Raw genomic sequence first — 11,121 nt, 5'->3', positions numbered from 1 at the left:
AAGAGCTAGTTAGGCTTTCAAGGGAATTTCGCAAATTGGTTTGGATTAAGAAAGTACCCCGGGCAGTTGAGTCTATTGTTCTGGATGATGAAATGACCTCTGTGTCTCCTTAACTTTTCGTTAAATGGAAATCATCTTTTAAAAAATAACCTAAGAGAATATTGAAATAGTTTTTATTAGAAATTACTTTTGTCACCAATTCGGATTTTTTTTACTTTACAAATACTTCTTCTTTTTTTCTTGAAAGTTAAATAGATAGATATAAATATGATAAATGTTGAGAAACAACCCCTCTCAACATGGGTAAAGTTACCTAGTCTGCAAATATACCAGACAAAAACTCAGCTCCAAAACCTAACAAAGAACCATTAAAAAACCTCCAAAACAACCTCTAAAAAACCTCCCAAACAACCACTAAAAAAAATTCTCAAAGAATCTCTAAAAACCTTTCGTAGAACTACAAATACTTCTTCTTGCTAAACTTTATAATTTTGAAGAATATCAAATTTCATTTTTTTTACATAATAGTAATTTTTTTTAGAAAGCATAAAGATATATATTAAGCAAAAGCTTTGGGAACAAAGCTCAAAAGAGTACATGGTAACAAGAGTGATTCGAAACACAAAAAAAGCTAATCACCTAAAATAGAAACGCAATCCCCAAAGACCTGAGATAGAACGCCCCACAAAAAGAAACCCTGTTCAAGAATATACAATGGAGATTCCCAAAATATAAACACCGACCTAAAAGCTATAACCCAAGAGAGATGATTGACTTGCCAAAAAGGATAAACTCTGATAGACTCCAAAGGCCCCTATCCCATTCCGCGCGAGCTAATTTGAGCCACAAGACCTTGAAGAACACTCTCATCAGAGCAATCATAAACCATACCACACTTTTTTCCCATTAGTAACGCGCACCTCGCCCTAGTCAAAACTCCTTTAGTAAAAATATTTGCATGCACCAACATGTAAAAGTTCGCAAATTAATCTCCTTGATATTTTTTGGTATAAATGTTCGGTACCCGGTCACCCTTTGGATGACGCCAGATTCGGGATTTTGTTACAGTTAAGGCTCTCCATCCAAACGTCCGATACCCGATCACCCTTTGGATGATGCCAGATTTGGGATTTAGTCACAGTTAAGACTCTCCATTCTTCCACACACTCAGCATGCGTTGCCAATTAAGATAGAGTTTAATTTTGATGCACCGACGGTGTAAAGTTTTTATACACCGTCAACCAATCAGATTTCAAGGATGTGACATGTCAATTAAAGAAATTAAATGAAAAGAGAGATTTTCTCACATCCTTGAAATCTGATTGGTTGACGGTGTAAAAAAACTTTACACCGTCGGTGCATCAAACTTTTTCTCATTAAGATATCCTCTTCCGTAATCTCCTCGCTTTAATCCAACAAAAATAAATATATTAAGGGATTTATAATGACATTTCTTACATGATTACACTAAAAAAATTACATGATTACAATTATTTGCTTTTTTTCTCAAATTAGTTAGGTTTTTAACATTATCTGCAAGCGATTTTTTTTTTCTTCACACACGCGCGATCCTTACCTCTCGCCCTTCAACTTCATAATCACACCCCTTCTTCTGTTTGTAGATTTTGCAATCTTCTCATCTCCGTTTGTATGCTCCGTTGGATGAGTTCGTTCGATTAGCTTCATCTTCGTTTTCATCTGAAGGAACTTCTTCGTGATGACTTTTCATCTGGTGCCATATTTTTCATTATTGATACTTGTGGGATAATTCAGGCAGCATATAGGTTTCTGGTAACAAACTAGCATTATTAGAACAGGATGACAAGTTAGGTGTTATAGACTGACATTTTCAATTACAATACTAGTACTATGGTTTTGGCGTTGGAAGTTAATATTGTTGTTCAATTTACAATTTGGTCTGTTTTTTCTACATGTTGAACCACAAAATGTCAAATTGAATTTTATTTAGCTGTATATATATGATCCTAGTTTACCAAATGTGGATAAAATGAACTAAGTAGTTTCAAGAAGAGTGTGAGAAGGCTAATTGCACAAGATGAAGCTAGTCATGTTGTATTAACCTTCTTCTAGAAGCAACTGCATTTAGGTAAAACCATCTCATTCATGGCTATTGAACTATGCCTTTGCCATTGCAGATATACAGATTGCTCATTTACTGTGCACTTGGTCACATTTTTTTGGAATTATCACACTATTTTTGCTATATTTATGCTGAAAGTTACTCTGATGGTTGATATTTATATTTTCAAGTTGTTATAGACTCTAATGAAGATATTCTTAGTTTAATGGCTTGTTAAAATCATTTCATTTCAGTTTTCTTATTGTTTTCAAGTTCATATAGGTTCTGATTATGTCGCAATGAGATGAGCTAACTTACTACGACTCATATGCCTTTTCTTACCTTTGCAAAATTTTATTTGCAACAACCATCTTTCTTACATCTTTGTTAACTTGTTATTGTTCCATTGGTTCATAATTTCTAATTGAATGATGCAGAAATTTGGTTCATCCATCCTTGCATTCTGGTCAAAGAGCTCGGTAATGGTGGATGTTGGTTGTTTCTTGGGGTGAATGGGTATGTTTTGTTTATCTTATTCTAGCTGTGTATGGCTTTTTTATAGAATTATATCTCCAGGACTCTCTTAAAGTTGAGCATGCATTTTAGCTTTATTGAAAAACTTTTAGGTTATGTGATAAAGGTGATAAAGAGTTAGTCCCTGGATTAATGTTGGATGAAAACATTAAAAAATTATGAAATTTCATTACTGAGTCCAGCTGAATTACCTATTCAATGCACCTTCAAATTAAGAAGTATATATAGGAATGGGCCTAGAGGCATCATACAAAGATACAGTATAATTTTATTATCTCATTTTACTATAAACCATACTAGCTAATATGTTGGAATGAAACTTGAGAAATGTTTTATTTGCATAGTTGGAGCATTGGAGACTTGATCGAGTTTAATCTTATTGTAGGCATTGGAGCATCTGTGCAAGTTTATGATTTACGTAACTTTGACAAACCAATTCAGTCAAAGAAACAATACAGCTGTACACAATTGGGATCTGTCGCTTCTATTCCTTGTGCAAGTGTAACACCAAGCATGCAGTCAAGTAACTATGCTGCAAAATTTTATAGGAGCTTTTTCCATCTAGATTTGTAGTTGCGTTTCAGGGGAGGCCTGGCTCTTGGGAGTCTATTCTCTTACGGGTACCCTTGTTGTCTTCAGCTGCAGTTGTATTGTCTTCCTCTAGCTCCTAAGCCGCTAACTGATATTCCCACCTTATGGAGGAGGCTAGAGTGAGGTAAGACCATGATTAGCTTTGATGCATTGGTGTCGTCATCGTTGGTTGCGAGTTTTGGTTTTCTTGTTGGAATAAATTTCAACATATAGGGCCACACATGTAATTATCAAAATGTGTAGCCATTGTTTATAATAGCATATATAAAGTGATCTAATTTGGAATTAAGGTTTTAAGGACTAAGGGGTATAATTGTCATGGAAATTATTGCGTAGAGGCAAAAGTGATAGTCATCATGGTGTTGAGAAACATCTATAAACACTACAAAGGAAGAACTTATTTACTACTGTTCACTAGGAGAGTTTCATACCATGTGTGTTGGTCCACTATAAGGCAATGTGTGGGTTTTTTTGTTTTTGCTTTATCTGATTTTTTTTGGTCATTTTTTCTACTTTTCTGATCATGAACCGTTGTTTTTTTCTCCCATGTGATGAAGGTCTATTTTAAGCTTATTATGTGGTTACTTTATGTTCCTTTAGTTGGTTGTAAAGAACTTTATTTGCCTTTTTACCGCTTTTCTGATTACTTTTCATGTTTTTTTCATCTTCTCTGGTATCTAATGTTACTTTTGAAGGAAAACTGAACTTTTGAGCATACTTTTTGATAGTTTTAACCCATTATAATTCTTCTTCTCCGTCTATTTAATCCCTCCAACCACCCACATTTCAAGCTTTTTGTTCATCATAGAAGATTCTTGAAGCTTTCTCTGCTCTCTCAGCCACGATGATTTTTCCAGCTTCAACAATGGTGTTTTCGGTTGGCAATCGCCTCATTCTTGCTCCACAACTTCAATCTTTCACATCTGGTTCATGATTTATGTTCTCTGATTTGGTATCTGGTTCTGGTTTTCAACGCTGCCTCCAGATTCGCGTTCTAATCGCGATTCAGGTTCTCACATTTTCGACTTCTGGTTCTGGTTTTGTGCATCGAGATTTCAACTCTTCTCCACTTTGTGATTTCAGATTTGGGCATTGGGATTTTCGTTTCTTTTTTCTTCTTCACAACTTCCTGATTGTGCCTGATGAAAGATCAAGCGAATGCTTACTACCTTCATCCTTCGGATAATCTTGGTTTGCTCGCACATTGAGGAGGTAACCAATTCTTTCGACCCTTTCTTTCATGCTTACTTGTATAATGCTGAATAGTATACACCACTTGATATGATTTTGAAAAGAATTTGGACAATCATAACTTACAAGGATGTTCAACGGTGAATAGTAACACTAATTAATAATCACAGGTTTCTGTCAGCTGCCCATGGTTAATGACCTGTGTGGTTAAGCTACGGTTATATGGGGGGGGGGGAGTTTGTTGTCTTTATGTTTTTGCTGCAGGCATAGTAAACGTAGGATAAGGAGGAAGACTTTCTTTCTTTTCTTATGTGATTGGGGGCTATCTGTATTGTTTTTATATGCTTTTGGAATTTTATCTTTTGGTATTTCTGAACCATGTTGCTGCTTGGTTTAGTTTGGGTATTAAATTTGTAAGGGGCTCTTGTCTCACTTAGGAGAGTTTGTTCCCAAGGGTTCTTTTTCCATTTAATGTATATCATATTTGAGTTTTCAAAAAAAAATAGTCACACTAATTGGTGATGTTGTTGATGATTACAAATCACTTCTTTGTTTTGCGGGGACTATTTTAGCATTTTTCTAATTTTTTTTAAAGAATGTTCCTTTTTTTGTCAATAAGGGCTAAGTGTGTGTTTGGATTTCTCTTACATTCACCAAGACTAGGTGTTTTTTTTTTCAATCCACCATCATGAGACATGAATTTCTATTGAAATAACTTATAAGTTTTGCTAAGGGAAATCCAAACACACATGCTTAGCATTAACTGGAAGGTTGAACTGTTAATGCAAAAGTAACTCCAGGCATAAAATCTATGATGAAGATATTAGATATACTTTTTGGATATAATCCTATTTATTCTCTTGGTTAGGCTGCATCCGGTGATGTACAATGCCAGATGATAGACATGACGCATCCAAGAGTTGTTCCAATGCACAAGGTTGTAACATTTCTTTGTTTTAACTTTCTTTTGAGCTCTTCTTTGTATATTATTTCTACCAAGGGTGACTTTTGCAATGTGGGTTTGTTTTATCCTAGGTGAATTTTGATGCAAAGATGGAGTATGATAAGATCCAGAATTACAAAATTCTGCAGGACGTGTTCAACAAGCTGAAAATTGACAAGGTGCTTATTTCTTCTCATGATAATGTTAAGCAGGATAATAGAGAGCTTTGCTGTAGTAAATAAACAAGAAAGAAACAAACCTATGATGGCTTATTGTGACTTACTAGGGCAAACGTGATCACTATTCAACATTTCTATTTTTGGGGTTTCAATGAAATGACTTACCACTGATGAAGCTTTTTAGCATATGAGAAAATGGGGTGTTTATCAAGGCCTAGATATTCCACTAATGGATAAATTTGACTTTGGAATTGCAGATCACATATTTTTTATTAATGCTTCCTTTTACCCTTCACTCAACACCAATGTATACTCTCAAGCATGCACTGGCACACTACAATTTTGGGAATAATCTCTTTAGGCAGGTTGTATAAGGCTACATTAGAAATTAAGTAAAGGAGCTCCTCCCTTACACCATCACGGAAGCCCTTTCCTACAAAAACTGCCCCGCCTTCATCCACTGCACATTGCAGCTAGACAAGGCAATCAAGGTAATTAGATACCTCAAATTCTTGCAAGCACTGTTTTGTGAGCAGGAATTTCAGTTTCGATTGACCGGTGGGGGTTCAATCTTGTGCTGAATGTATGTGAATGATTTTCCTCCATGATTTTTTATTCATCTTTTAATATTATGTGTATGCGTTTTTGTTTCAGGTGTTGAACTTATCGAACAATACCAGTGGAGGAGAGGGAGATTGTCTGGTGCTAGGGCAGTGGAGTCAAAACAACTATGGGTCTGATGAAACCCTGATATTATTCAACAGAAAAATGTACAGGAAACAGATGAGTATTCGAGAGACTCATCACTCTCCTAATTCCCAATTCCCAAATGATCCCAAAGATACTAAACCCTCTTTACACTCCCTTATTTATAGGCTAAGCCTTAACAAACTAACTAACTCTATGGTAACTAACTAACTGACTCCAACTTCCAAGTACTCATCAATACTCGCCCCTAAACATCCACCTTGTCCTCAAGGTGGAGTAAAAACATAGAAAAGTAAACATAGCAGAAAACATGCAAAATTGGGCCAATGCTGCATTCTTAGGCCCACTCGCAGTCCTTGGCCAGGTTGTTTTTTTTTTTGTGCCACCTCCTGCCAGGCTCCAACTCTTTCCATGAATGGATTGGGCTTGGCCCATTCGAATTGGGAGGGGTTCAACTGGAGCCTTCTCACTCGGGCCCACTTCCCTCACGTGCCGAGCTTGAACCTCGCAAGGAGCCAGCGGCTGATACCCAAACCCGTATCTTCCCCACTTCAGTTTCCTTTCTTCCACCGCCGTAACTGCAGGGTCCGGTGGCTTCGCCGGCGGCCGTAAGGTGGTTACCGGCGTGCAACGTCTCTCCTCCTCGCGAATCACAGGGCCTTGCCGAAGATGATATGTGAACCACCGCCACGGTGGTTTGGCGATTCCGCCACCGTTCGATTGGCGACCTCCGATGAACAAAGAATTGAGGTTCCGCGGTCGATTGACGGTTACCGCCTTGCGACGCCGTGAATCAGGTGGTTTCCGCGGCTGCCTTCTCTTCCAATCGAACCCTAGTTCAGTAATTTGGGAAAAAACGGTTGATTGAACCCTCTTCCTCCCTTGAAGGTTGCGAGTCTGCGATTTCTCCCTTAGCGCACCTTCCTTCAACCTCTTGATGAAGATTTCCCCCTCGGCGTCGATCTTCTCCCCTTTCGCCGTCAACGTGCAATCGATGAAATCAACCACGGTGACCGGTTGACACCGTGACTCCTCCGCTGTTTGCTCCGTCTCAGAATTCTCCGGCGAATATGGCTTGATCTCTGATTTCGCCAACCGCACTGAATTGGCCTCAGGTTTGGCTTCCACCACAACAGTTCTTCGTTCTGCCTCCAAGACTTCTTGCTTCCTAGGGATTTCTTCCTCCTCTGAATCTTGGACTGGTTCTGGCATGTACGGTTCCAATTCTGGTTCGAATCTCCTCAACAGAGCCTCCACAAATTCCCACCATGTTGCCTTTTGATTGCGTCTTCTCCAGCAAAACCACCACATGAAAGCTTCACCAGTCAAAGCCTTCTCTGCCTCTAAGAATTTCTCCTCTGCGGATACTCCCTTGGACTCACAATGTTGCTCCACCATGATGAGCCATCCGTAGGCCTCCCTTCCATCAAATTCTGGAAACATCTTCGCGAATTGATGGCAATCACAGCACCTAGATCGGTGCTCTGATACCAATTGATGAAACCCTGATATTATTCAACAGAAAAATGTACAAGAAAAAGATGAGTATTCGAGAGACTCATCACTCTCCTAATTCCCAATTCCCAAATGATCCCAAAGATACTAAACCCTCTTTACACTCCCTTATTTATAGGCTAAGCCTTAACAAACTAACTAACTCTATGGTAACTAACTAACTGACTCCAACTTCCAAGTACTCATCAGGGTCATTGTGACAAGTAAGACACATAAGGTGAAGTAGAAAAAGCTAAAACTAAGATATGGTCTTCAAAATCAGAACTGAGATCACAGTTTTCCTTCTTAAAGTCTGCATATGAATTTCTCTTTTCTCCAACTAATGTACTTCTTCTATCAATTTTATAACTCACTCAATGATGATGTGATCCATTTTTGTTGTTATAATGTTATGTATCTGTCTGGTGTCTCTGCTTGCCATTTTCTATTTTAGAAAGTCACAATATCTTACTTTTATTTAGATTACTTTGTAGGCTTAATAAAACTTGATGCGAAAATGACAGTTGGCTGCAGCAGTAAGAGAGTTTTATACCACGTGTGTTGGTCCACCATAAGGCACCGTGCGGTTTTCTTTTTTGGTTACTTTATGTTACTTTAGTGGGTTGTAATGAACTTTATTTGCCTTTCCACCGCTTTTCTACTTTTTCTGAAATGAAACTTACCCTTCATTGTTCTCCTTAGTTTGATATGTGTTATTAATTTTTGTGTTTATGTAGTTTGTGGCTGATGGCTTTTCTCTTCGCTCGGCTGAACGAGGTTCTGACCCGAAAGCTTGCTGAGGAGTGAGGACAGATACTCGGGTGTGGAGGTTAGGGTCACTCCAGCGAAAACTGAGATCATCATCAGAGCCACTCGAACCCAGGCCGTTCTAGACTTCTAGGTACTACATACACCTTCAATTTTCAATTTTTTTTCTTTCATTTGTTGCGCTGATTTTGAAATCTGATTTTGTATTTGATAGGTGAGAAGGGAAGGAGAATTAGGGAGCTTACCTTAGTGGTATCGAAGAGGTTCAAGTTTCCTGAAAACAGTGTAGAACTCTATGCTGAAAAGGTCAACAACAGGGGCCTTTGTGCTATTGCCCAAGCGGAGTCCCTCCGCTACAAGCTCCTTGGTGGCCTAGCTCTTTTTACTGTTTTTGTTCTAGGTATATGATTCAAATTCAATTCTTTGCATATATTCCATAATAGGTCCTGATACCAGTATGTCTTGTCATATATCTGATATATTTGGATTCTTTATTTTTTCTTTCAATTCCATTTTCATTTTCAGTTTGTCTTTCAATTCCATTCTTTATTTTTTCTCACGTATTGTTAATGTTCTTTATGTTCGTTTGGTTAAACCAATGTAATAATGTCCCATTGACCCTTAATGGGAATAACTACTTTAAATAGGACAAACTACTTATATTTCTTTCACCTATGTAATCTTTGCCATCGAGTATCATTAGAGAAAGACAATGATCTTCATGAATTCTTGGTTTGTGAAAGCTATTCTGCTTCACTTCATCTTCATGCCATGGTTGGCTTTAAAGTTGTTCCTAATGGCAAGTTCTTAGTTTCTATTAAGAAAAATCGGCAACTACTTTATTGGTTGTAGAATGAAAGTTTCTTTAGCTACCCCAAATGTAAGGTCAGAGAATGAAGTAGGATGATAATTTTAGCTTCTCTAAGAACAAGTGTGATTCATACTGAGGTTTCAGATTCTGAGAGAGAAAGTTACTTACATTCTTTACTCAATCTTGAACAAGAAGACTCTGAGTGGCTATGAGATTCAAAACCTGATGGAGTTTCATATGATAATCCTTCAACCCCTTAACAAACTTGATGGTGTAAAATGTAAAAATTGAGCCAGCTCAATAGCAACTTACAAACTGAGATTTTTTTTATCTTGAGTATGATGTTTTAGGTTGGATTGTGGTTTACTGCTGAAATGTGATTATAAGAACTCTCATTTAAAAGTTTGATGATTTATTATGTTTTTTGATAATTTTGGTGATTATTATTACTGAGCAAACATTAAGTGATGACCATTAACCTACCTGCTTTTTTTTTTGTTTTTTACTCGATTACAGGCTCTGAAGAATAGAATATGAACACTTGCTTTGAGCATACAATACGAAACTGTATTGCCCTTCTATGCTAAAGGTAGGTGATTCTTCTTTACAGAAATGTGATTGAGAATTTGTGATATGGACAAATGATTTAAAGGAATGCATGTGCTTAAAACAAGTGTCATATTAAGAATGAGATTTTCTGCTAAACATAATATTTTGAACCAGTTAAGTGTTGATAATACTCTTAGTAAAAGCTGATAAAGATGGTTTCTACCATCGAAGTTTCAAGCAAAAAGCATTTTTATTCTGCTTATTTCTAGGCTTCAATTGCATTGTTCTTTTCCAACTTGCAGAAGTGTAGTGCCAAGGCAAATTTTAGGAACATTGATTCAGCTAGGCAGAACACAGGTGGTTCCAATAAGTTAGATCATTGGACGGTAGATAGCATGTGTGGCCCAACTAGAGATGTCTCATTTAAAATGGACACCCTAATGATGAGCAAATGGGCATCTTCCTTTCTTTGCCATCCTATATAAAATAAGCGAATAGTGATTATTAATCTTATATGATTACTTTTTCAGTTTTCACCAAGTGACCCAACCAAATTATTGGTGGCTTCTGCTGACTCACATGTCTTTATACGTTCCAGAATGGATGTCATCTACAAATTCGAAGGTAGGTTCTTGACATATACTTTCCTTATGTGAAAAATCTTCTAAAGTGAATGTGCATCTTATCTAAGTGTATCCTCTTTGTTTTTGTGTTTTGATAATCATTCCAGTTTAATTTTCATCTTTACAATTATGTCCATTATGTCCATTTAGCTAATGAAGTATATTTATACCTCTTACTTTTCCTTCAGGCCTAAAAATTGCAGGTCAGATGCAAGCTTCCTTCACCTCTGATGGGAAACAATGTCTCAGTTAGCGAGGGTTCAATTCAAATGTTGTATTTGGAACTTCCCTTTCGTTTGTTGCTGCTGGTTCTATTGCTTGCTGCTGGTTTTTTTGCTCTTCTGCAGCCTTAGTTCCTTTGCCGCACTTTCTGTTTTTCTTTCTACTGGTTCGCGTTTTCGCGTCCTGTTTCTTTATAATTGGGTTTGTAGCACCCATAATGCTACAATTCATTTATTCATTGGCCTTTCAGAAAAAATATTGGCCATGACAGGAATACTTCCAAAACAAAGATATTTTGGTTTTGAGTCAATGCCAGGAACAAAGTTGTTGCACATTTTCTCTTTCTGCCTAGGATCAAAGTTGACATTATGGAGAAACAATAGATTTCAGTTAAAGTATGCATATTTTCAATATTAATTTTCATATAT

At 37.1% G+C, this 11,121-nt stretch overlaps 1 long non-coding RNA gene across 20 annotated transcripts; it reads left to right on the top strand.

Moving 5' to 3' along the window:
• The first annotated feature begins 1,503 nt into the window (after positions 1–1,503).
• Positions 1,504–11,025, top strand: LOC130734182 (uncharacterized). Of its 20 annotated transcripts, none has more exons than XR_009017797.1 (14): positions 1,508–1,791; positions 2,518–2,596; positions 3,000–3,137; positions 3,254–3,329; positions 4,014–4,131; positions 4,289–4,417; positions 5,265–5,333; positions 5,432–5,518; positions 5,776–6,009; positions 6,173–8,621; positions 8,703–8,888; positions 9,816–9,888; positions 10,379–10,472; positions 10,660–11,025. It is a non-coding gene; the product is annotated as an uncharacterized LOC130734182 (long non-coding RNA). The 20 variants fall into 20 exon arrangements; XR_009017794.1 differs by having other exon boundaries at positions 3,997–4,131; XR_009017801.1 differs by having other exon boundaries at positions 1,509–1,791; positions 4,063–4,131.
• Positions 11,026–11,121: the final 96 nt, after the last annotated feature.

Source organism: Lotus japonicus, chromosome 1, assembly GCF_012489685.1.
Source record: "Lotus japonicus ecotype B-129 chromosome 1, LjGifu_v1.2".
Taxonomy (NCBI): domain Eukaryota; kingdom Viridiplantae; phylum Streptophyta; class Magnoliopsida; order Fabales; family Fabaceae; genus Lotus; species Lotus japonicus.
The sequence above is the reverse complement of the archived record's forward strand: the minus strand, read 5'-3'. Positions and strand labels throughout refer to the sequence as shown.